The sequence below is a fragment of the Carassius auratus genome, chromosome 19 (assembly GCF_003368295.1).
Source record: "Carassius auratus strain Wakin chromosome 19, ASM336829v1, whole genome shotgun sequence".
NCBI classification, from domain to species: domain Eukaryota; kingdom Metazoa; phylum Chordata; class Actinopteri; order Cypriniformes; family Cyprinidae; genus Carassius; species Carassius auratus.
The window spans coordinates 13285138-13308138 of NC_039261.1; the positions used below are offsets into that span (position 1 = coordinate 13285138).

The 23001-nt window shown below is 37.6% G+C and overlaps 1 protein-coding gene across 1 annotated transcript in view; it reads left to right on the forward strand.

Annotated features, from left to right (window-relative positions):
* Positions 1-23001, forward strand: part of LOC113119474 (ataxin-1-like) — a 95970-nt gene that overhangs the window by 14862 nt on the left and 58107 nt on the right. The window contains exon 2 of the mRNA XM_026289001.1: positions 18563-18752. The gene's annotated coding sequence lies outside the window, so the exon portion shown is untranslated. The remainder of the gene's footprint in view (positions 1-18562; positions 18753-23001) is intronic.

Genomic DNA, 23001 nt, shown 5'->3' on the forward strand with positions numbered 1-23001 from the left:
GCTTCAGGATCATCAGTAAATCTCTTCATCCATCTAGAAGCATAGTTAAAAATAAAGCACTCACATGAATAAATCACATTCAGGCCTCCAGAATTCATGACATATCCAGGCTTTGCAGCCGGGAGAGTAACAAACTGTACGCGCATGTGGTTTCTGGGCAGCTGGGAGTCATTTTGAAGCCTTTTAAAATCATGTTTAATGGCCTTATGTGGCCTCAGAGTCGGAAATATCGTGATTTTGAATTCAACTTGAAAAACTTAGTCAATTTAAGAGTGGGAAAATTCTCAATGATACCTTCATTGATTTCAGAAGGCAATGCTTTTTTTTGGCCAGGTGGTCAGTTTATTTTTATGAAGTGTATCTGCATAAAAAGTCAAACCATTACTTTTCTCTATGAAGACCTTTTTTGGTTGATCAATTTGGGAAAACATGAAAACAATTAGGTGTATACTCATTAAAAGATCCAAGTTAAAACTCAAAGCCATATTGCGATATTGATCAATATGTCGATATGTTTTGATAAATCATGCAGACTTAGATCAAAATGAATGATTTTGCTCATTCCAGTGCTGTATATCATTAACATTAATGTAATTGCACAACAAATATAAAGCTTATGACTCAGGTTGTGGTTGCTTTTATGCAAATTAATCTATTATTTTCCATATACCATGCATACATAAATCAAAGGCTGGGTGAAAGGGATGCAGGAATATTGAATTATGCTTAACCACTTGTTCAAGCTTATCAGGCTGTTCCCTGTTTATTTGTTTGATTTTCCATATTTTGCTTCCTACTCAGATTCTGTAACACGTTGTGATAATGTCTGCCTACCTCGAAAGTAGCAGCTTACCAGGTGTCCATGAAAGCAGAATCTGTGCTTGTCAGTCAGCTGATCTAAGGCTTTGTAGTGAAGATAGGTTCAGATATAGAAGGAATTGATGGCTGATGTTCCGAATGGCAGAGTGTGAATAGTGTAGCGGCTCTGTGTCAGTGTGGGGATCGATGACCCCTCTATGGGCTGCTGTCCTCCTCTGGCGTGGGGATCTGTATGCTTGCTGCTCCCTCTGGGTACATCCAGACAGTAGAGCCACTATTGATGCCTCTGTCACCATGAAAGCAACAAAGAACAGCGAAGCTTTACGCTCATCTGCAGCTGGTTTAGAACACGATGAAAATCCTCTTAAAGCTCGTCGTGGAATAGGCCTTTTACTGAAAGCTTTAAGTAGCATCTGTTTTTGGAGCCTCCTTAAAGGGATAGTTCACCAGAAATGGAAATTTGGTTATCATTTATTCATCTAGACTCGTATAGAAAAGCAGAAAAGTAGATATTTAGGAGAATATCCGTGCTGCTCTTTTCCATGCAATGAAAGTGAATGGAGACTATTCACTTAAAAATATAGTCAAAAAATATATTAAAAAATAGTTAAAATACATAAAAAGGCACCATAAAAGCATTATTAAAGACTCTTCCAATATTTTGCCGTCCTTTTGAATCTTGAAAATTGAAATTGATGTCCTTATTGTCCAAAATTTTTCTTGACAACCATTGTCACCATTCGTTTTCAGTGAATGGAAGAAGGCAGCTTTATCATTCTGCTAAACATCTAATTTTCTGTTTTATAAACATTATAAAGGTTTGGAACAACACAAAGGCTAATAAATGATGACATAATTTTTATTTATTGAAGAAGTATTCCTTTCAGCTGTCTGTTTTGCAGGTCATGATTGTGCAGGAGGTTTATGGTTCTTAATGTACCAGCCCTCAGAAAATCGACAGTCTAAGAGCCTTATTCTCAACATATATAGCAAAAGAATTATGCATCAATTATTGAGGTACCGCACAAAGCTAGACCTCTTTGCAGTGTAAGTGTACATTCATGTGTCTCAACCTTTTTATCCCCACAGTTGGCCTTCATTTATATTTAATGGCATTCGCTATGTAGTTTGGCACTAGAATTGCCTTATTTGTAATGAGGAACATGGGAGGGAAAAATTACCCACCTATTTTTAGGCTCCTTACTGTCTGTCTCATGTTTCATGTCACTAGCAATTCTTTTAGTATGAAAATGGCTAAATAATAGAGCATTATGTGGCTGAATACCTCATCTCTGTTTCTCCTCTCCGTTCCATCTGATATGTATTACATTTTGAAATGGCAATAAATTTAGCTTGTTTTGAACTGTTTTGCATATAGTTCATAAACAAAGGGCAGCTGGAAGCATTTGACCAGCTTGTTATAAGCCCTGAGGCAGAGAACATACAAATGAAGACAATTCTCGTGGAGCAAAGATACCATCCTTTCTGATGCAACTATTCAGATAAATAGGACCACCAAGTGTTCTTCAACCACAACGCATACTTCTGTCCGCCCTCACATTTCATGCAGTACTGGGAGGGATTGCAGGTTTAAGCTCCTCTGAGTGACAAGCTGTTAGAAAATGTCTTAAGTTAAACTCCAAAGAAGCAAGAAATTCCACAGGTAAAATAATCTCAATAGGAATCCATATGTTTGCGAATTTTGTGCAAGGGACACATGAGGTGAAAAATTTCCCAGCATGGATTTCACATTGGTTGCAAGTGTGTCAAATGTGAAAAACTTGAATTTGCAGTGTTTACTGATATTAAGCTGTGTGGTTTGAAAGTGACCCAAGATGTTTGACTATGATGCTGACATAAGAAGTTTGTAAGAAACGTTCCTAAAGTGCAATTCTAGGAACTTAAATGCATCTAAAATGCAAATATTTTCTTTCTGTTTTTAAATAGTTATATTTAAAAGCCTTCTCAAGACAAAACACCATTGCATTCATCCGTTTTTCTTGCACTCTCTCTCTCTCCAGTGAATGCATCCTGTTTCTGTGTGTGCATGCTGAAACTACATAAAAAAAATCATAAAACTTCTTAGCGATTTATGTCAAGTTGGAGTTATTTGCAATGATTTCAAGCACAGTCTTTTCAGCAGTTAAAATTATTTTGTCATAAGAATGTTTTTTTTCTTTCTTAATATTGTTCTAAAGAATATTCTTAAGTTAATTGTGAAGTTAGAAAGGCATTCTTATGAGTATTAAATGAATCCGGCCCACTGAGGTGGGTATACCGGAAGATGACTCCACCTTGCCAGGTGAGAGGGATGTAGTGGGACCTGCCAAGCATCATGGGTCTCACAGTGGGTATCAAGGATTGAATATTTCCAGCACGAAGGAGGATATGCACCGAGAGAGGAATTCAATAACAGGAAAACTGCATGGATACAAACAATCTGTGGAATACCGAAATCCACCCTTACCACTGTTATGTTTGGCATGCTATAGTCTTTCCTTATTATGCACGCTGTATTATTCAGGTGAAGTCCCTAGCAAATGCTCACCTTGGTGGATTTGGTGGAAAGAACCCGGAGCTTTTGGGCAGGGTGCAGGGACTTTACTACAAGCTGTACTTAGTGCAGTTACAGTACGTTGAAGGAATTTCCTGAAGTTAACGCTGGCCTTGAATAGACAAAGTGTGGTTTTGACAAAGGGGAGACGCACCAGAGAAAAACCAGGCTGACGCAAATCAAAATACTGCGTGCTGAGATAAAACAAGCGAAGGGCCGTCCCAGTTCCGTCCCATTTCCCCTCTTAAGTGATGTCATTGGAGCAGTGGAGACATGCCAGTTTTTGGAGGGAGAGGCGCTCCCCTCCTCTCGTGGAGTTATCCCGTACAATCTTTCCAGAGAGACTCTCAGAGGAGGCAGCCAGACAAGCATTCCTCCCTCTCACATCTCTACCACTCCATGTTTTTCTTTGTCTTTTTCCATCAATCCCTCCAACAATGTGTGTCTGAGTCAGCCAGAGGTACTTAAAACATAAATTCTCAACGTGGGCACATTGAGAACAACTGAGTGTGTTCATTAGCATCATACAGCACTCAAATCATTTGGAGAAGATCACAGATCTCATGAGTCTTATTTAACAGCTGTTAGTTGTATCGTGAAACTATAATCTGTCTGTTTTCCATTGGCTAATGTTTGATTAGTAGTGCTTTTTATTAGTAGGCGCTATTACTTTTGTCCATGTTTAAATCAGAATTGACACTATTGACTTTATTAGCGCACATTGCTAGTCTTGAGGTGAAGCGTTAATCCGTGCAAATTAATCCACTGAAAACAAGTGTTTGTGTTGGTAATCTTTAATTAGTGTCTGAAAATTTGCTTCAGCTGTGAAATGGCATTCCTTCTTTGATGACGTCAGTTTGATGGCTTGGGCAAGGTATCCTTAACCACTTCCCTTAAACTGATAGTTAGCTGTGAGCGAGAGAGATGGAGAGGATCTGCTAAAATAAAAACCCATCCTTTATTTAATATCCCATTTAAGTTTGAAATGCGTCACATGCGCAACTTCAAAATCAGGCAGCTTTTAACCTTAGGAACCTGAATAAAAATATTAAACTTCACTTGTAACATGTTCATGCCACAAACGTAGTAGGCCAATCTCAAATCATTCTTTATTGAGGAGCGGTGTGTAATTCATTTTCTGAGCAATCTGACATTTTTTTTTTCCTGGAAGATGATAAAACTGGTGAAAAATGTTTTTTTTTAGGGTTGCACTGATATTAAAGCATTTGTATTTCCTTGAAGATCAGCTAAGCATTAAGTGAATGAAAAAGTAAGTTACATTTAAAGTAGTGGAAAGTAACATGAACAGTTTGAAATCCAATAATGGCCAATAAATGAAATCCAATAATTTGCATCTAATATACATCTAATATCAACTAATTGTGTTGTACATCCATAAAACAACCACTTCAAAGAGGGACACAAAATATCATATAATAGAAACTTGAGGGTGGGCTCTCTTGACAGTAATCAACCAACCAGCTAGTAATCTGAATTACACCTTAACATTGTGGCATTAACTTTTGCACATGCAAAATGTAAAAATCTATTTGCTCACATTTTATATCTTGGCTAAAATCCTGTCAATGATCATTTTGAAGGTTCTTGCTAAATAGGCCGTCTCTTGCACAGAGTCAACAGCTGTCAGCGTGGTGAAGCAGCTTTGGGACGGGGAGGTTTGCAGGTTGAATGAGCAGCAGGCAGTGGACTGATGAGGCCTGTCACAGATGAATGAGGTTAATCCGAAGGCCACCGTGTAAAGCGGTATCCCAGGTGTCAGCAGTGACTGAGAATATTTACCATAAGCTACTGCACATGAAATCCAAATATCTATTTGTTTACTGTACTCTTCTCGCAATGGTTACCCAACCAAAGCCACCATCTCAAAAATCATACGGAGAAGGGGATTGCTGTAGTACACGGCATGAGGATGTGCGGCTGTCTGATGAGCCTTGTTCCTGAAATGTCAGCTGTCTGTGACATCTGCAGAACAACACTTGTTTCTTAATGCAGATTCAAAGAGGTCTGCTTGTCCCAGCATGCACGTTCCATTGATGCACTCCGTTTGAAGGGCAGAATGGAAATTCATATTGGGTGTAGTAAATACAGTGAATGTGCGGTAGCCAGGACTGGAATGGCATTCCCACCAACCAATCAGATTAAATGGTTAGTGTGGGCTTGGGTCTTCCACCACATTCTTATCATTGATTTTAGGGGTAGATAATGTTAAGGGTTTGGTTTGGGGTTAGAGATGCATATGTTTAAATATTCCAGGACCAACAAATGATGTTGAGCCAAGAGCTTGTCCTACTTGGCAAAATCAAGCTCACCCTGGATCCACCTAGTTAGGCTAATGTAACATGACAAGGCCGTACCAAGCTTTCAGTACTTCCATTTTAGCAAAAACGCTACATAAATGCATAAAGATGTCATGGTATGACTGAATGTAGCACTAGCCATGCATGTCACGGTACTTGTTTCTAAACCAAGCCGTTCTGACACCAACCCACATTCAATGCAATTGTGGTTCTAGTAAATGTCAGTATGTGATGCATAACCAGCTGTCAGAAAATGTCTAGTTGACACTGCCTGAAGAGTTGTAACCTTGCATGTTCGTGAACTTGATTTGACTGGAGTCTACGCTGTGGCCGGGGTCATTATCGAGAGGACGGTCGTCTAGTTGAGCGTGCTTGTGTTGTTCTGGAGATTACATCAGGAAAGGCATACCAGAAAGGGGCTGAGGGCTTCTTCTTTTTCCTGTTGGGAAATGATTTGATTCATGTGGCCTGTGTTCCCAGCAACCTATTCATATTAGTTACTTCAACGTTGAAGCTGAGCTCTGGCATTCGCTCTCATCCGCTGACAGTGGGGTAAAATATGAGTGTGCTGTGGAACACAGAATAGCACTGTATTTTTGGGGCTTTGAGCAACTTCACAGAGGCAGTACTTTTTGAGCTCCTCTGACAGGAACCCACCCTTAGAGAAACATTATACGGTAGACTCGCAATTTCAAGGATAGGATACTTTGAGCACAAAGGCATTCTTTCCCATTCGCCGCCGAGCCTTCAAACTTTCAAGTCCAAAGCAAAGGGAACATAACTGTTTCCAAATAGTTTTTGTTTTCTCTGTAAAAAACTTCGGCAGATGACGTGCTGTAGTCCTCGCTCTATCTGCTCAAAAGTTGCTAGATTAGCAGGTTTCACTGAATCCTCACAGTCAAGTGTAGCTCGTGATTGTTCCATCAATAGTAATATTTCTCAATCGTGACTGTTCTAGCTTAGGAAGCGGTGGACTTGTTGTTGTTGTCGGTGGGGATGTTTAATCTCTTAAGCCTGAGGGCAGATTTTGTAATACATTGTAAAGGAATTACACATTGTTACACCAACTTCCCATGGTTACTCCAATTTCCTAAATCTCAGAGGATAATTCAGACCTTTCAGTAAGCATTCTGTATTCATTTTTTGGAAAACATGATTTTTGTTCTTGTTTGGTGTGTTAAAAAAAAAACATTCAGCTTCACTATTTTTTAGAGGAACCACATCTCATGTGCTAAGTCACAGATGCTTTAAATTTTGAATTGGGCAACTAAAGATTATTGTTGGTTATTGAAGATCGCTACCTAAAGTTTTAGATTAGTTATTTGTTATCTATAGATATTTAAAGAATAACATCAAGACAGTGACTCCACTTTCCTTTAAAGCAGAAATGACCAAAAGAAACATATTTGCAAAATTGTTCCCGTTTCCTTTTCATAACCATTCATTCTCATATGAGCAATTTAAATGTAACAGTTTTGAAAAACAACTTTAAAATTAATAATAGTAGTAGTAGTAATTATAATTATAATAATAATGCAAATTATCTTTTGACTGAAGCAAAGCAACTTTGCATAAAAGTAATGGGATAAATTATAAATAAACATTTTTTCCAATAATTGTATTAATATTATATCAAAGCCAAATAAAAATACGATAAAAATATTAATTGTGCTTTAGATGACAAAGCAACTTTGCATAAAAGTAATTTAATGAAAATAAAAAAAATAGAAATATAATTATATTGTTGTGTATTGTTATTATTATTATTAATATGTTCCATGCTTTTTATTGTTTAATATTTTTTTTTATTGCTGTGTCAAAGCTGAAATACATCATCATAATTCATAATACATGGTGTTTTTAATTTTCTAAATACAGTTATTAAGCTATAAGTATAGTCTGAATGCACTGTAAGTTTGGATAAAAGCGTCTGCTAAATGCATGAATGTAAATGTAAGAGCTAACTAATGGCTGTGTTTCAAGACATGACAGCTCTCCACTCTTGCTTGGTTTATTTCTGTTCTCTAACAGCAGTCTAATCATGTTAACTAATCTCTGGGGGTCAGGTGATAGTATTTCTGTTTCTGATCATTTTTTCCAAATAAATGGGTCAGTTGAAGAGACATGAAGCGCTGGAGTTTAATCTGGGAATTCCTCTTAAGGGCTTTTCAGTAACCACTGCTGCTTTACTTAAAATTGTGCAGCTTTTCTCTTATAGTTAATTAAAAGACCCCATATCTTTCCCTCAGTCACTTATCAATTATCCCGGTGCTTCTCTGTGGTTCTGCAGGGCTGACTGGGCCGTTCCCCCAGGTGATGCGGATTTGAATGAGACACTATAATGAAGAGGATCTGTGTTGATGTATTTATGTGTGTGTTTGCGCTGGGGGGGGGGGGGGTCCTTTCATTTCTACCACTGCAGTCTTTTTCATTTTTTCTTGTCATCATCTGCCCCACTTTCAGTCTTTCATCTTCAGAATGGACTGTCAAGGAGATATATGTTTGTGTGGGAGTGTGTCACCTTGTGTTTTTATGTGCGTGTGTGGGTAAGATGCCTTTACACGCTTGTGTGTTACATTGTGTGTGAAATGGGTGTGTATTCTGCGGTTTATAGAGAGTAAGTGTACGCAGGGAAGAGCTATTTTGGGCCACTTTTCCTCTTGTATTTGAATCTGTTAACGTGTTGTGTGGGCTGGAAACTGAACGTTATGAGCTGCAACCGATATGGTGTGTGGAAACTAGCGGGGTCATTGGTGAAACTCCAGCCGGGGTTCTCCAGCCCTGATCCCTGGCACCTCTCAGGAGTCTTATATCTGTTTACCCTGAGGTTGACTGTTCAGTTGAGTTACAAGGTCCAAAATTAACTTTTTGCCAAATGAGTCCATGGGGATTTAACACATTTTCTACAAAGTAATCATAAACTTGTGTTTTAGGGGTCATGAAACAGTATATAAAATGTTTGCGGGTCAATTAATGTAATTATATTAAATCAGTGTTCTGGAGAAATGACTGCTTAAAATACAGCTTACATCACAGGATTAAATTACATTTTAATATATACACTGACACTTAAAAATAAGGGTGCTTCTATGCCATAGAAGAATCTTTTTCGTATAAATGGTTCCATAAATATCCCAGGAACCTTTCTGTTTCACAAAAGGTTTTTTTTGTGGCAAAAGAAGGTTTTCAGTTTATAATAGGGTAAGAAGGCAAGAGTTTTTCTTTAAGGAACCTTTGACTGAATGGTTCTTTTTGGAACTAAAAATGGTTCTTCTATGGCTTCGCTGTGAACAAACCTTTGAAGAACCTTTATTTTTAAGAGTGTATTCAAAAAAAAAATCTGTTCTTTTAAATTCGTTTTTGATCAAATAAATGCAGAATAAGAGACCTCTTTCAAAAACATTTAAAAATCATACTAACCCCAAACATTTTAACATTTGTGTTTAATTTATTAATTAAATAAATAGTTTGTTTGTTCGTTCATTCAATAAATTTATTTTTGGCATGTTGTGATTTCAACCATGCATTATTTTGTTGCATATAATTCATAGAAAACCTGGAGGTAGTTTTATCAACTTGCCAAGCCATTTGTTTCCCCATATTTTTATGCAGTCTTCAACATTCCTTGGATGGGAATATTATTAATTACCACCAATATTACTACGCTACAGTAGACATCTCTGTTCTTTCTTCAGGATGTCACTGCTTTCCAAAGACACACACATAAACGCAGCTCTCTGGGTTTTCAGCAGTGGCTGAAGAGAGTCTGCGTTCGCCCTCCTGGGATTTGGGAAAGTTTTCAGGCTGGCCTGGCACCGGAAGGCTTCACATCTCAGCAGATATCCAGACCCAGTGTGTGTTAAGTATCAGCAGCAAGAGCGTGTCCGCTGTCCACATACACACACTTTTGGTGTCTAGATTTACAGGACGTGACCATATCGACAAATAAAAAACAACTCCACAACAAACGGACTATGAAAAGCATTTCCACCCCAGGCGTGCAGGTCTCAAATACCCTTCCTGATAAAAATCACAAGGTGGGTCACATGACATGCATGTTCAGGTCACTGGGTAGCTCTTTGTGAAACAGGTTTTGTCTGCAGAATCAGTCGTATCATGTGTTGTACGTCCCAGCGCCAATGTGATTACTGTGCGGGTCGGTTCAGCGTTAGTTTCCTGCGGTTTCAGAACTACCGTGGTGCTGTTATATAAGAGTCTTCATTGAAAGTGACAGAAAAAGGGTTTCCGAAAGGTTTGTGACCTTTTTTCCGGTCGTTTCGAGGCTGTAATGTTAACAAACTGTTTGTAGGGGAGCATGGGAAGGCTAAAATGTTTTGCTGTCAGAGTGGTGAAATCTCATGGTGGTTTGGATTGAATCGGCAGGCCCCCGATGGCCTCGCACATGTGTGCACATACACACTCGCGACTGACTGTTGGTGCTGGATCGCTGGGCTTTATATTACTATCTGATATCACCAGAATGGTTTTGTCAAGGCAGGATGTGTAATTATTGAAACTGAGAAAGACAAGGGAGAGAGAGAGAGAGAGAGAGAGAGAGAGAGAGAGAGAGAGAGAGAGAGTACAGGCAGGTGAATAGAGAAGCGTTGGAAGTGTGCTATTCAGATCGTAATGCCTTGCAGCTCTAATCCTTGCATTATAGCCTCTGTGGATTAGGCCGTGGAATTACCCTGTAGTAAAGAGCTCAGTGTGTGTGACTCGTGGCCAGACACTGATAAGTAAAGCTGATGGAGGGGAGGGTGGGGTCTGAGCGACAGCGAGAGGGTCTCTACCGTGTGCTGTTCTCACTGAGTGGCAGGAAGCCAGCACAGGGAGAGAATCTCATTGGATGTGACAGTGTTGTGAAACAAAGCAGCAGCAACATAGCAAGTGAATTACAGAAGCGGAGGCCTGGTGTCTGGGAAAGGACTGACTGCTGGTGTGTGTGTGTGTGTGTGTGTGTGAGTGAGCATGTTGTCGTGTGTGTACAGTGTGTGGGTGAGGCTGATGTTAGCACAGTCGTATCAATTATTTTTTTTTGTGTGTATGCTTTTGATGGATTTTTTTCTTTCTTTTTAATGTCTCCACTACAGCAATTTGAAATGCAATACTAATTAGTTTACTAAGCGACGGCTGTATTTTAACACCCCAACTACACCGCAACAGATGACACCACTCAACAGCTTCTGAGCATTCACTAAATCACAGAACTCGGTGTGTTTGAAAAAAAAAATATATGATACATTCATAAATGTGATACTGTTTACTAAAAATATACTAACTTAGCTTCGCAAAGAAGTCAACTTAGTTTAAGCCGATAAACTAAAAGGACTACAACTGAAATAAAAATAAAGTTACATAGAAAAAAAACTAATAAAATGACAAAAGCACCCAACAAAATTTACTTTAAAACTAACAATAAAATAAAAACTGAAAATCTAAAAAGAATATATAAAATGCTTAATCAGAAAGTTAAAAATGATGCTAAAAATAATGCTAATTTTGTCCAAATGTTATAACGTTTCTAATATACTCTTATAAAATTATTCTTTAAAAAAAAAAAAAAAAAGTCTGGACCTCATCACCAATGCCTCTGTAACCTGTAATTCTTGTCAAACTGTATGGAGTTGTTTAAAAATCCAGCGATTAACCTAAAATAGAGATGAATAGAAAACCATCTTCAACAAATGAATAACCAAGTCCAGGTTCTCTTGAATGAAAATGTGCCTGATATTTACAGATACTCTGCATGACTAAAATCATTCATGGACACATTATGTAAGTTCAGAACATAAAATACTAAACACTGCCAAATTATCAACGTTCATGTCATAAAGCATCTAGAGGCCCTCTCAGTCTTATGATCATGTCTGGACTTAAAGGCATAGTTCACACACGAATCTCATTCACACGCTAATTGTAATTGTATGGCATAGAACAACCAGCACAATCTTTGGAATATCTTTTTTTGGAGAGAGAAAGTCATACATAAATGTGTTACCTGTCCCTTTAAGGATTAGGTACTCTCTTAGAGCCGTAGTGTTATATTACTGTGAAGCAAGAGTCCATTGACAGTTCACCAATAAGTCATTGTCATGAAGCTTGTCCTGGGTGGAGTGTTTGTGTGTGTTTTCATTATCTGTGTCAGCAGTGTGCTGCGTGACTGGCTGCTGTGCACTGACAGGTCAAAGGTCAGCCATCTGCGGCGAGCGGGAGAACTTTGAGCTGACCATAGGGGTGTGTGTTTGTGGTTATGTAAGCGCCACTGAGCCTAGCGTTTGTGTGCACCAGGAACTTCATTCAGTAGCTTCTCAAGGGCCGTTCACCGATTTGTAGCAACAGAACAAACTGAAGTCTTTCATTTTTAGTGAGTGAGTTTGTGATTTCTGATGAACACTTGCCGTGACTTCGATAAAATATATGTAAATGGGCAATGACGTCACAAAACTTTCCTAAGCGAATACTATTGCTTATCCAACTAATCAGTTGTCGATAATTTTCATTATTGGTTATTATTATTACATTTGATTATTGATGAACTGCACCAGTGCACTGTGCATGGAAAACATCTGCCAGTTATATTACTTTACACGACTGAGCAGGATGTATAGTAACCTTAAAAAAAAAAAAAAAAATACTGAAATAAAATGTTAAAATCTGATTGATTATGTGAATCGAATATCAAAAACTGTCTCCAACTTACACAGTACTATTGCACACTTATGCTATTGTGCACAAAATAGTTGTCTTATTCAGTCCGTCCTGTTAATAAGTTAGCATTTTGTTGAACCAGTTTATGGTAATATTAATTCATATTTTCATTTTACTTTAAGACAAAATAAAAATTGACCGTTAAACACACTTTGCCTAAGGAAACTACACGAGGGAGTTAAAACATCGTGGGAGATCGTGCAAGAATAATAGACCCAGAAGAAAACAAGGCTGATAGAGTGTGTTTAGAGAGAGTAAAGTACACACTTTGCCAAAGTGTGTGTGTGAAGTGTGTGAAGTACACATTGTGCCTAAGTGTGTATACTTGTTTACTGTATTGCTATTTGGGGGTCAAAATTAACTGGGAAAAAAGCATAAATAAAGCAAATATATATTTTTAAGTTTTATTCTTTCATAAACATAAATGAGATTTTTTCAAAATGCAATACTTTCTACTTCCGGTTGGTGGCGCTGCTGTACATCCATGACCCATAATAGCTACATTAATGCGATCAGTCTTTCAGAAGTAAAGCCGGGCAGAGGGTCTCCAATCTGTGAAAGAGTGCCGATGTCAAATTGCAAAAGCTTTGCAATTCTCATCATCTACAGTGCATAACATCATCAAAAGATTCAGAGAAACTGGAGAATCTCTGTGCGTAAGCGACAAGGCCGAAGACCCTTGTTGGATGGATGCCAGTGGTCTTCGGGCCCTTAGATAACACTGCATCACTCATCCGCATGATTCTATCATTGACATTACTAAATGGGTCCCGGAATACTTCCAGAAACCACTGTCGGTAAACACAATCCGCCGTGCCATCTGCAGATGCCAACTAAAGCTCTATCATGCAAAAGGGAAGCCATATGTGAACATGGTCCAGAAGCGCCAGCGTGTCCTGTGGGCCAAGGCTCATTTAAAATGGACTGTTTCAAAGTAGAAAATGGTTCTATGGTCAGACAACTCCAAATTTGACGATCTTGATGGAAATCACTGACGCCATGTCCTCCTGGCTAAAGAGAAGGGAGAGTTTCCAGCGTGTTATCAGCGTTCAGTTCATAAGCCAGCATCTCTGCTGGTATGGGGGTACATAAGTGCATACAGTATGGGCAGCTTGCATGTTTTGGAAGGCACTATGAAGGCTGGAAGATACTGAATATAAAGGTTTTAGAGCAACATATGCCCCCCTCCAGATGACATCTATTTCAGGAAAGGCCTTGTGTATTTCAGCAGGACTATGCAAAACCACATACTGCAGCTATTACAACAGCATGGCTTCGTAGTAGAAGAGTCTGGATGCTGAATTGACCTGCCCGCAGTCCTGAACTTTCACCTATAGAGAACATTTGGCACATCATTTAACAAAAATACATCAAAGATGACCACAAACTCTTCAGCAGCTGGAAAATATATCAGCCAAGAAACCAAATTCCAACACCAAAACTCCAGAAACTCATAACCTTGATGCCCAGACATCTTCAAACATGCCCCCGTCCCAACTATTTTGAGACCTGTAGCAGGTATAAAATTTGAAATGAGCTAATTTTACATGTCTCCATGCAGTTAGTTAATAAACCTTCGGTATCTGCCCTTTTCACTGTATTTCTGATATGCTGATGGCTTTAAAATAATCAAAAATCAGCTGATTAATCATGCATCCCTAGTATACATGTTATAATAATAATGATTTTTTTTTAAAGAACGTTTTCTGACTGTTGAGGTCCAAAATGTCTTGCTTTTTAAAAATGCAATCAATAGTAAAACAAATATAGTGTGTGAATTAGAATGTGAGGGAAAGCTGAGGTTGACATTTGTAACCGTTCCTTTAGTAATATAAACACAGCTGCTAATGTGAATGGACAGATGAACTTGACATTATGAATTTTTTAAAGACCGAAAGCCCCCAGGAACACACACACACACACACACACACTGTATCTGCACAAATCGGCCTAGAAGTGGTGAAGGTAATTTTGTTAGTGGGAAATCAAAGCTCCTGTATGTTTTTCATGTTTGTGATATTATGAAATGATCTTACTTCAGTGTACTGTGCAATAACCATAGTAGTCCAACAACACTGAGGCTCTGAGGGACAGAAGTACAGCTTATACTCAGTTTATACTTTTGTTGTGTACTCGATTGATTAGCGGATGAAAATATCTATTTTTAAATGTCTATATATAAAAATGTTTGTGAAAAAAAGACTAAGACACTAAAAATCTACATTGTGCAAACTGTGTTTGGTTTAATTTGTGTATAACAAAAATATACCCTCCACGCCATACGCCATATCACTTAGCATTGTTAGCATGTTAATAATACCCTTGACTTGTTTCGTAAAGGAACAAATACAAGTGGTATAGATCTGACTGTTTGTGGTCAGCTGCCATTTAACCATTACACTTCTGTAATTCGTCAGAAAGATGAGAGAGAAACAGCAGCCTGCAGCCCTTCTCAGCTGCTGAATTACGGGAAACAGAAACAGAGAGTGCTCTTTATGAAAGCGGGACGAGAAGATACTGTTTTTAGTGTAACCTAGACACAAAAGTGCTGTTTGAAATGTAAAATGACTCAAACCGTTACCAAGGGGGAGAGATAAAGTCAGTAATATCACAATGTCACAATGCTCATGACCTTTCTAAACTTTATTTATCTCGATTTTATTCTAAATACCATAGTAAGAAATATCTACATGAAATAGTGACCAAAAAAGCAGTGCCATAGAAGATCCATTTTTGGTTCCACAAAGAGCCATTCAGTCAAAGAACCATCCTTTTTATAATCTGAGAAACCTTCTTTCACCACAAAGAACCTTTTGTAAAACATGGCATCGTAACAATATGGCATCGTAAAGCAGCTTTATTTTTAAGTGTGTGTGTGTGTGTGTGTGTGTGTGTGTGTGTGTGTGTATATATATATATATATATATATATATATATATATATATATATATATATATATATATATATATATGTATATGTGTATATGTGTATATATATATATATATATATATATATATATATATATATATATATATATATATATATATTATTTTATTTTTTTTGTAACTTCCCAACTGCACATTCCAGTAAGCGTTTATCTTATTTTGACATTTTGACGCGTGTGATATGATTAGGTTTTAAAATATCAAATGACTAACTGTTACTTTTAGTATGACTAAATAAATAGATAATCTTAATAGTCTAGTCATACTGTAATGTGTGTATTCCCTATGAAGGAAGCGGTGGGAGGTGTTTGACTGACAGTGGGCAGGGCATCAGACAGTCGTTAATATTCTTTCCTGCATTTTTGAGCAGTCAGCAAAATTCAGTGCTGCTGACTAAGACAAGGAAGGGTGATGGTTTATATGTGAGTATATTTGCCTGTCTATATATATATATATATATGTGTGTGTGTGTGTGTGTGTGTGTGTGTGTGCGCTCGCTGGTATGCATGTGTGATACATAACATTTGCATCAGTATAGCCTTTCTTCTGTGTTGTAGAAGTAAAACTGTTACTCTCGGTGGAGTCGAGGCTCCAGTATCATGTAAATCTCAACAAAAAGAGCAAACATACACCACTTTTCTTGTTTAGGAATGATTTTTTCTCATTCATTTTCTCCAAAGGCATTTCAAATCAAATCAAGTCTTCTTAACCATGAACAACACTAGTAAGGGAGTGAACTACTACTAATAATTATGCAGTTTTAACCAGAATATCACTGAAGATTATTGCAAATTATTGAAATATATAAGCTGTTACTATATAGTAACTATATAATATAAGCTCATACAGTGAATATTATGCCAGTTGCAGAGTCTTGAAAGGTTTATGCATAGTAGTTTCCCTGTAAAGAAAATGAATTGTTATGAATTATGTTTTCAGTTCTGGTGGATCTGCTGAGGATGAACACCATGTGACCTACATTCTCTGTAAAAACAAATAATTTTTTTTAACTGGTTAGTTTTACTCACTGGGATGCCGCTTCAATTATATATGACATCAGCCTGCAGGTGTTTAAATACACTTTTAACGGATACAGTTTAAAGTGATGTAAACAGCTTGTGACTCCTCTACACGCATAAATACTGTATGTGCCCTTGTTGCCAATGGGTGGTGGCATCTAAACAAGATTAACTGCTGGTTTACTCAGAATAGATTTGACACAGCAATATTTAAGAGCACAAGTAGCTCAAGTACACAAATGCAGTAAAGCACTGGTATGGTTCTGCCAGAGCATTACCTCCATCCTGGCCTTGTTTTGAAGGAACATACCAGAGCTAATCGAGACAACTGAGTGCCTCAAGTCCCAGCGCCTGCTTTGAAGCAAGAAGCGAAACATTTGAGGGGAAAAAAGGAGAAACAGTTTCTGATTCAAACAAACAAAGAGTGGTTGCCATGTCGACAGGCATCTATAAATAGTGTCCAATGTTAGTTTTGTGAATGCGCTCTCCCCAAGGAGCTTCAGAGACCAGGAGAGTGATTCTGATTAAACAGCCTTTCCTCACAGCGCTCAGCCCTGGAATGAACCATTAAACTGGACCGAGAGGTCAGACAATTTAAGGGGGAAAAAGCTTTTGTGTAGAGGAATGCACACTTAGTGATGAAAGGCTATGGCAGGCATGAAATCAGAGAAATGTTAATTTAATAAAGACAATGTACTTATGTGAGCTTAGGGTTGGTAAGATTTTATGGCCTTTATTAGATAAAAAATACAGTAAAAACAAATACATTTCAGTCTGTTTTTTTTTTTTATAATTACAGATTGTTATATTTTAAATTGAGCCTATCCTCCAACAAAATACGACCATATAGGTCATTTTTGCAAGCACCTTATGACCTATATTTACGTTTTAAAGTTAAGCGCCCTCTAGCGGGCGTAAAAATAACGACAGTATCGTATTGCGTCTGTCGTCATGAAATGACGTATAACGTCATTACCAATCAAAATGCACGTTTATTTAAATTCAATGCGTGGACTTTTTACACCGATCTCACAGTTATTCATAGATGTTTTACAAGGTGGCTTATTCGTTCAAATGAACGCACCTAACCCCACCCCTAAACCTAACCCTCACAGAAATCATGCTAAATTATGATTTATTGAGCATATACATTTTCCGGGCACATCCGTTCCCTGGATTCGAACCCATGATAGCATGATCAAGGTACGACGCAATAATCTACCAACTGAGCTACACGAAACGCAAACCAGAGTGCAAATAAAAGAGTACAAAACATTAATATGAAAATTACCTTTTGCCGATAGGGGCGCAATTGTAGTATACGCTCTGATGGGTCGTATTTCAGGGATTTGGACAAACGACCTATACGAGCATATTGGTTGGAGGACAGGTTGTTTAAATTGTATTAAATCAAATAAAGTTATTTTATAGTACTCTAAAAATACAATGCTGATATTTACTTTTTACATTATCTTTTAATGAACATTCAATGATAGACATGATTTTTCAGAAATCGGTCTAATATGCTGATTTGCTGCTGAAAAAACAACAACATTTCTTATTGTTTGCAATGTTGAAAACAAAACATTGTGACATCATACATGTTCTACTGTCACATGAGATACATAAGTGACACCTATGGTTGAGTATGTATACATCACACACGTGTTAAAAATACATTTTATGATACGTTTTATTAAACGTGCTTTCAAGGGTAACATTAGCAATTTATTGATTTGATTTATTGACTAATTAACCAATTAATTAGTTGATCTTTTTAATCTAGTTGATCGATTTTTTGATGGATGATGTTAGTCGGATAGTAAAGGAAATCCCCACCCTAAGGTGTCTCGCTGGTTCATACGCCTGAAACTATTTAAAGTAGATTCTCAACTAGTCTCCTGTTACCTTGGTTACATACTACAGGACTGATGGTGACATTATAAGAGGATCTCACAACACATTTATTTTATTACACATAAAATATAAAACCTAGCTAGTTGATATGTTTCTCAAATTCATGCTGTATATAGTCACGTCTGTTAATAAAATCAAGTATTTGTTCTGGATGTTGATTAGTCAGAAAAGCATTCCAATCATGTATATTTATGTATATATAGTCTAGCAGTACAGTATAGGGTCTTATAATGTAGACCTGGTTGCTTAGGTGTAAAGCTGTTTGTTTTTCGTATGTGGCAGGGAATGGTGAAGGTTGTTGGAGCCAGGCAGACGCAGAAGCAGACACAGACGTGGACAGACAGAGTGGGAATCACGAGCCGTCCCCTCAGACAGCAGGAGGAGAGATTTTTCCATCCCCATCCCAGTGATTTCATCTGGACTCTTCTCTCCGATTGAACCTGGTTCAGATCCGCCTGTATCATCCTGCTGGGTAAGACAGCAGTTTACTTTCACTTGAATGTTTCTGGATTGTGCACGAGACTCTTTCTTTCTTGGGTCAAGCTTTTTTACCATTAACTTCAAAACAGATGTACTCGTAATAGACCTGAATGAAAGAGAGGCTTGTGTGTTGTATTCTGCCCAGTAGGGTTTTTAGACAGATGTGACGACTGGAAAAAATGTGGTGCATTTTCTGTCCCTTTCTCAGTTGAGGTCAACCTCGTCACACATCTGTGCGAAAATGCATTAAACGTCTATGATTCTCTTCTTCTTTCTTGCTATACTCCAATCACTTGTTATCTCTCTTTCACTTGCTGACTCTACACTGCACTTCCTCTTTTTCCACTCACTGTTTTGGTATTTGTTCCTACCTCCACTTGTCTTTGTCATCATCACATAGTTGGCTGGAATCCTCTCGGTTTTAAGTATGTGGTTTCAACAGTCTATGCAGTCTATCTTTGAAAGGAATATTTAACCCAAAAATTGAAAACAAAGAAAAAAATATGAATCCGTGTGTTTTCCAAACTCAAAATGAGATATTTTCAGGATTGACACTAGACCCCAATGACCAATGAGAATATCTTCTTTTGTGTTCTGTATATAAAGTCATACAACTTTAGACTGACATGATGACAAAAGTTTCTTTTTTTTTTTGGTGAACAAATCCTTCAATTTGATAAAAACAGTAATATTGTGAAATATTTTTAGTTTGAAATAACCGTTTTCTGTTTGTTTGATTTGTATTTAAATGTATTCCTGTGATGAAAGCTGAAGTTTCAGCATCATTACTCCAGTTTTCAGTGTCACATGATCCTTCTGAAATCATCCTAATATGCCGATTTGCTCAACAAATTAATTAATATTATCATTCCTGAAAACAGTTGTTCGGCTTCATATTTTTGTGGAAACAATAATACATTTTTCTCGATAAGTCGATGAATACAAAATTCTAAAAAACAGTATTTATTTATATAAAACCTTTTGTAATATTATAAATGTCTTTATTGTTACCTTTTCAGTTTAATGCATCCTTGATGAATAAAAGTCTTGAAAGAATAAAAATCTTGATGGCCCTGAACTATTGAAAGTAGTGTATGTTCTCATTCCTGCCATAGAAATGTTTTAGGGTCACTTTAGTCAAGAGTGGTTCATCTTTTCCTCATTGAAGGTTTGATCTTCATCCTTCACAAGTTGTTTTTCCTCTCAGGGCTGTAAGACAGCAGAAATAGTCTTGCTTCTTGTCTACCAGCTCCTGTTTGGAAAGGAAGAAGCTTCCAGCCTGTCAGAGCGTGTCAGTGGATGTGATATGCGGTGTAAGATGACGTTTCAGGGGGATTGGCTGTGTGTTTGCGTGCAGCGTGTCTGTGGGGACAGGATCTGATGCTGGTTGAGTTGTAGTCGGGCCCAGCGGTGCATGGATAAACCCGTCAGGAGTGTCTGTTCAGCTTTGAGCTCTGACAGGGATCTCTTTCTGCCTCCTGGTGTCAGTTCACACTCCCTCATTTTCTCCTCCAGTCCCCCCTGGTCAGTCTAAATCGTAAACCACTCAGTCTGTCTTTCCCCTTCATTCTGTGACATTCTACAGCATCCTATATTTTGTGTCTCTCAACCTTTTTTATTAAGGATGTCAAAGTAATGCTTTGGTACCAAGTCGATTAGTAACATTTTGAACATGTACTGTACCTGTCGGTACCACAAGGTATGTGAGAGGAGTGGGGTATAGAACAGTTTTTTCCAGTAAATAGCTGTGTAAAATGTAACTTTTGTGGTCAAATGTTCTTGAATAATGGCCACCAAACCAATTTTCTGCATAATTACATTTTATGTCTCTTGTATCACTCCACAGTCTCTTTTTTTTTCTCACAAATGAAAATAAATCTAGCTCAAATCAATATTTCATCCCTATTTATTTGGTTTGTACCAGTGTTCTAAACAGGATGATGTGCAGTCAGGTCCTGAATACACTGTTTGGCAATTTTGCAATAATAGCTTGGTAACTGTATTATAAATTAACGCAGTTCTTCTGAATTATCCATCTACATTATCCCTTTTAAATAAATGAAACCCAGTCTTAAGTCGCTGGGGTTTATTTTTAGCAATAGCCAAAAATACATTGAATGGGTCAAAATTATAGATTTTTCTTTTATGCCAAAAATCATTAGGATAATAAGTAAATATCATGTTCCATGAAGATATGTTGTAAATTGCCTACTGTAAATAAATCAAAACTATTTTTTTGTAATATGTATTGCTAAGAATTCATTTGGAAAACTTCAAAGGCGTTTTTCTCAGTAAAGTATTTCGATTATTTTGCACCTTCAGATTCCAGATTTTCAAATCGTTGTATCTCTGCCAATTATTGACCGATTCTAACAACCATACATCAGTGGCAAGCTTATTTATTCAGCCTTCAGATGATGTATAAATCTCAATTTTGAAAAAAATTTACACTTAAGGCTGGTTTTGTGGTCCAGGGTCACATATGCTGGTTTACATTAATACTGATTCATTGCAAAGTTTAACTGACAAGCAGGCCTGTATTTGAAATGAGTTGGTTCCTTTTTTTTTTTAAATCTTTTTTTTTAATATATATTCAGATTTTTTCTTATTGCATATTTCAGATTTTTTTTTTCAGCTCCTACAAATGTTGTCCTCACTTTCTCGTTTTCATTCTCCTTCTCCCTCTCTCTCCTGATCTCTAATTACTAAACAATAAGTTAATTACCTGAGTCAGAGCTCATGAATTTATTCATATGCTCTCTGGCACTGTGGTAATTACCTAAAGCTTGTTGTGTACCAATCAGAAAGGTTCTCCCCCCACAAAGGAGCTGTTCACATCTTTATTACAGTGCCCCCATATCAAATCACAGGGAGACCCTGCCACTGTTACCACGAGATGACTTATCATGCAACTCTTATTATGAAAGTCGTGCCTCTGTTCTCATTGATAAATGTTTACAATTTCCACTTGGAATGAGAGAGACAAAATAAATCATTACATCACCATTGTTTACAGCAGTGATGTTTTGGAAAAGGGAGGGCTGGAGGTGTTTTTCAGCTGTGTGATTGTCCATCGATTGGCCTGTTTCCAGTTAGTCCTTCCTCAAGTGGGTCTTTGTGCCAAAAAGACAAGCGTCTGCGCTCTTCACAGCTCTCGGCACAAACTGCACAACAATGCGGCCAGTCTAGTATTTATAGAGATACTGTGTACAGAAAGTGCTGCATAATGATCTTTAATATCTGCAGCTTATTAGGAGCTAAGTCCTCCTCTGTGGCTCAAGTGTATCGATTGAAGGGCGACTGGGGAAGAATAGCTTCATAATGGCCTGAGTTGAGATTCAAGAGTGTTTTCGATCTGACAAATGAATGCTAACAGTATGTTTGCATTTGTAAAATTATCCTTGTGGGCATAATATGGAATTATATTTTGAATGAACAGGATTGAGGGTCACGGGAAGTCAATGTCAGGAGAAAAATACATAAAGAAAATATACATTTAAGTCATCTTGTAGATTTTTCTGTTATTTTTGGCATGCGTGGCATAGCATCAGCGCTGTGCAGAAACGCTCTGGACGTACTGAAGCGCTGTCATTTCCCTCGTGGCTTCCCTGATAAAGACTAAAAGGAAAGGTCAGTCGCAGGCCGGATGTCTCACAGACAATGTGAAATGTGTTCAAAGGAGCTGCTGTTTTTCATAGAAGTTATTATCAAACGTGTCCTTCTTTCTCGCGCTTTGTTCGGCCAGATAATGAAGCAAAACAATTGAAACATCCTTATCTGCTGTGCCTTGCAAATCCACATATTAGCGTTATTATTTCACACCGTTACATTATGATATCAGTGACGACTATCTTTCGAATATAATTAGATTCGTGCTTAGGTATTATGTGGCTCTGTCCACACTTTGCTTACTAGTTTTTTTTTTTAAATGTATCCTCTTTAAACAACTTCAACCAAATGTTTTTTTGCGGCTCTTTCGGTTTGCATATATTCTTTCCTTCAACAGCGTCATACTTCATGACGTTTTTATGAACTGCAGGTGTCTATTTTAGTTGCCGGGTAGCCCCACCCACACTGAATTCTCATTGGTCCAAAGTCTTGCCTGACATATTTGTATTTTAAACATCAAATATCTTCAGATTAGCTCTGTTTTGCTAATTTTTAACTTACAAGGAGGAACTTTTAAAGCACATTCTGGTCCCTCTTTTCCATGTCATCCCAGTGAATTCATAATTTATATG